Raw genomic sequence first — 4,871 nt, 5'->3', positions numbered from 1 at the left:
CGCCTAAGGGCGCTGCCAAGAGCCGTAGATGCCACCCCCCCCCCAAAAAAAAAATCTCATAGAAGCTTCAACAGTTGTCATTAATCTGCTCACATCTGCAGCTTTCATTAAAATCATCCCCGGTGATCGTGCCATGAATGTCCTTGTTCAGGCACTTCCTGTTATAAGGTGACAACTGTCTCTGAATCGAGTTAAGAGAGGCGCCCCCTGGTGGAGTCTATGAGCAGCCACGCCGACAAACATTGATGAGGCCACCGTTGTTCGCTGTTCAGGGCAATGATGTGCAACCGGCGCTGGAGCGAGCGCAGGGAGACCACAGTGATGATTGACCCGGCCGGGGATTACGGGGGTAAATGTGTCGTAAAGTAATCACCGCTCCGAGCTCGCTCCCGGGATGGACTACAATCTGACCACTAACTAGGGATGCACCGATATCATTTTTTTGGTATCATTATTATTATTATTATACAGGATTTATATGGCGCCAACAGTCTGCGCAGCGCTTTACAATATAAGGTATTGGGGCATTTGGGTGAGTATGAGTACTCACCCAAATACTCACTGATTTTCTATTCCGCTCGGTACCATGGAAGTACAAAGCAGAATAGCTCGGCGGCATTGGGCTATTGACTCAGCGTCGTTCGGCCCCTGTGAGAATAGGCGCCGGACGGCAGCGAATAGCCTTCCCGGGCCTGCCGGAGGTTCGGCTCAGCCGATCCAGGAGTTGGACCGGCTGAGTCAAACTCCTTCTTCACTTCGGCTCAGTCGAACATGCTGAGCACGTTCGGTTGAACCGCAGCCAGCCGAAAGCCTCCAGCAGCTTCGTGAATGACCCTTTTAGTTTCAAACGGATCCGGATTTTCCTTAAATGAGCATTCGCATTTGTTCGCATTCGGAAATTCGGACTTGGATGCGCGACAAACCCGCACAGAAACGCCATTCGCCTTCGCGTGTGTAGGAAGCAGCTTATGTTCGGGGCGCAGTGTGTAGTTTGAGATACATAATGCATGTAGGATATGAGGATAAGTTACATGCGTCTCGGTTGTGTATGTATCTAGAGATGGTCTTTAAATTCTAATTAAATGCGATTATTTGTGCAGCAGATGGGGGGTTTTTTTTAGGTTTCATTTTAAGAAGTTAATTTAGTCTCCAGACAGCTGCTGTTATCATGGAGGAGAGCGGCGAAGTCTGACCCCCGACGTCCTGCGGACAAAGAGCGCACAGTGCTCCTGTGATTTCTGCCAACAAGAAGCTTTATGAAGTCCTCCGGACCAGGGAGGGATGGAGGGTCAGGTGCTGCGGACCAGTCACCTGGAGGGCGGCGGAGCCGCAGGCATCTTCAGCCACGTGGATGTTATAGGTGAAAAAAAAAGGGGGGCTGATGGGCCGCGAATACATTTTTAGGTTGTAAGAAAAGCTAAGCGAGCAGCCAAATATACTATATTGCCAAAAGTATTGGGCCCCTCCCCCTCCAAATCATGTGATTCAGGTGTTCCGTGACATTTCCTGGCTACTAAATATTCCCGGTCGCCTGTTACTGGGATTATAACAAAGTGGAAGCAACTGGGAACAACAGCAACTCAGCCAGGAAGTGGTCGGCCACGTCACATGACAGAGCGGGGTCAGCGCATGCTTAAGCGCACAGTGCGCAGAAGTCGCCAACTGTCTGCAGAGTCAATAGCTACAGACCTCCAAACTCCATGCGGCCTTCAGATTGGCGCAACAACAGTGCGTAGAGAGCTTCATGGAATGGGTTTCCATGGCCGAGCAGCTGCATCCAAGCCGCACATCACCAAGTGCAATGCAAAGCGTGGGATGCCGTGGTGTAAAGCACGCCGCCACTGGACTCTAGAGAAGTGGAGACGTGTTCTCTGGAGTGACCAATCACGCTTCTCTGTCTGGCAATCCGATGGGCGTGTCTGGGTTTGGCGGTTGCCAGGAGAACGGTACTTGCCTGACTGCATTGTGCCAAGTGTAAAGTTTGGTGGAGGGGGGATTATGGGGAGAGGGGGGGTTGTTTTTAGGGGGTTGGGTTTGGCCCCTTAGTTCCAGTGAAGGGAACTCTTAAGGAATCAGCACACCAAGACATTTTGGACAATTTCATGCTCCCAACTTTGTGGGAGGAGTTTGGGGACAGCCCCTTCCTGTTCCAACATGACTGCGTACCAGTGCACAAAGCAAGGTCCATAAAGACATGGATGGGGGAGTTTGGGGTGGAGGAACGTGACTGGCCGCACAGAGTCCTGACCTCAACCCCATAGAACACCTTTGGGATGAATTATAACGGAGACTGCGAGCCCCTCCCCCAACATCAGTACCTGACCTCACAAATGGTCCAACATTCCCATAGACACCCTCCTAAACCTTGTGGACGCCTTCCCAGAAGAGTTGAAGCTGTTAAAGCTGACAAGGGCGGAGCCAACCCAATACTGAACCCTACGGACTAAGACTGGGATGCCATTAGAGTTCATGTGCGTGTAAAGGCGTCCCAATACTTCTGGCAATATAGTGTATCTGCATTTCACCCAAAATGCTTCACCACTCCCCACATGTAACGTAGCTGCCAGCAGTATAGGGCACCCTAACGCATGTACTTGCTAAAACAATCTGCACGTGAGTTAAATCTAATATATTCGAGTTGGGATATAACTCCAGTTTACGTTTTCTATTTCAAAGCAGCCGCAGCCTGAGTAGAGAAGCCTGTCCCCTGCCAGCATGCTGCAGAGATGGGGCCTTGCTCTCTATGTGGAAGCAGTGGTCTTCCTGCAGAGGTCCAACACGACCCCTGTTCAGCAAATCTGAGCTATACCTCTGACTTTGTGCTGGACCTCTGCAGAGAGACCACTGCTGCCATACAAAGAGCAAGGGTCCTTCTCCCCGCAGCATACTGGAAAAGGACGGGCCTTTCTACTTCGCTGGAATGGATTTCGGCTTCAATGTAGCTGCCAGTCCAATATACAGCCACCTTATTGTTTTTTAAGAAAGCTTCTTATTAAGATGCTGTCCTTGAGCTTCAGTCAGTGACTTTGCCTAGGCTGAGATGATGTCATCAGTATGCTACAGGCAGGAGAAAGCATTTCCTCAGTCCCCCCCCCCCGCCCCCAGTGATCAGACTGCTGCCGGCAGGAGGAAGCCCCTCCCCCAGTGATCAGTCTGCTGCAGGCAGGAAGATTAAGGGGGCCCGGACAGGAGGAAGAGGGCCCCATTAATCAATGAGGCGCTGACTTTGCCTCAGACCAACTCTCCGCAGCTCCCTCCCGTGGTGGTGGGGGCTCTCATGGTTTCTTGCACCGGGACCCTGAGGTTTCTAGTTACGCCTCCGGTGACAGGTAGTGAATACCTGGAAGTGTTACACTGAGAACATTACTGAGCATGCTGCACAAAACATTTTAAAAAAAAATCCGATGACAGGTCCACTTTAATGCAAGTTATATACAGTTTATATCATTTATGTACAACCCTTCCCTTCTCCGAATTCCACCTTTCATTCCCCAACTCTCATTCTCCTCCACATGTGTGAATTCGATTGGACGATTCAGAAAGTTCTAGTCGACATTTTAGGAATTCGGGAAATTTCAGAAAAACACAACGCTGACACCCGCGTCACCGACAGAACTGAACTTTTGACTGCGTGTGTCAGATCTGGGGAGAGCTTAGCACAGAGCTATTAATCAGACTCGGTGGCTCAGGAATAGGTGCGTGACTCTGACACGGATCAAACAGCTTCATCCTCTTGATGATGGCGCCGCGGGGGCCCCGTTCTCACCTGAATAATCCGGGTGAAATCTAATGACTTTTATCAGACTCAGGAAAGTGTTCAGATTTCATTTCAGAACAATTGAGTAAGTTTTCTACACGGCTCAACGTGAGCAAATGGTGTCTGAGATTGGCAATGACTTCCTTCCTTCCAGGAAGAAATAGTTGCCGGACTCTTGGGTCACATGTATATGTTTGCGCACACAACTACTGCAAACACTGATCCTATAAGGTCCCATTCACACTAAGCGACACTCACCTCAAGCGGACTAGCGCGACGGTTCGGGCGTCGTTCCAGCGACGATCGTGCGACCTTCGCCGTCGGGCTGCATTAGAAAGAAAGGAAATTTGCGCGACATCAAGGGGGAAAAATGGTCCTGCAGGCGCGACTTGCGACCACGACGGGCGACATGGAGCTGTACATTAAGACCGCTCCCTTGAAAACCATTGGCCGGCGACTTCTCGCGATATCGCGCGGCAAAATAATCGGCAAAAATCGCGGAATTTTCCGCTCAGCGTGAATGGGGCCTCAGGCTGATCATATAGCGATGTCCATCGTGTATGGTGTTTGGTGGGTAGCATTGACCCTCACAGAATCTTGATGGCCTCTCCTACCTTTCTAATGGTGGCCTGCACTATATCTTTTTTTTAAAGGTCCGTGATGCGCGCATCGAAGACGAACTTCATCCCTGTGAACGCAAAAAGTGAATTGTGAAATCACCACACACTAAAAAAAAAAGTGCACGAGGGTGCGTTGGTCCTCCTCTGATGAGGAAGGGCCTCGATTTCCTGACAACCCCCCCCCCCCGTGAGCAAGGCTCCTGACAGGGGCAAGAACGACTTAGGTCCACCTACCCGAAGGTTGGAGGACCCCTCTCCTCATGGACCTGCCGAAACAGGTCCACCGAGTTTCCCAAGCGGGAGGAGACAGGGGAACCCATGTCAGGGCCACAGAATCTCCTCCCCGACATCGGGAATGGGCCCCGAAGTTACCGGCACCCTCTGTCTTCTGTGAAGTCAAAAACAGTGGCAAACGTGCAAAAAATAGTGTATACATATATACACTGAGTGGCCGGATTATTATATACACTGAGTGGCCGGATTATTATATACAC

Source organism: Nanorana parkeri, unplaced genomic scaffold (genome assembly GCF_000935625.1).
Source record: "Nanorana parkeri isolate BGI_ZX_2015 unplaced genomic scaffold, ASM93562v1 scaffold351, whole genome shotgun sequence".
NCBI lineage: Eukaryota > Metazoa > Chordata > Amphibia > Anura > Dicroglossidae > Nanorana > Nanorana parkeri.
Note: the sequence above shows the minus strand (reverse complement) of the source record.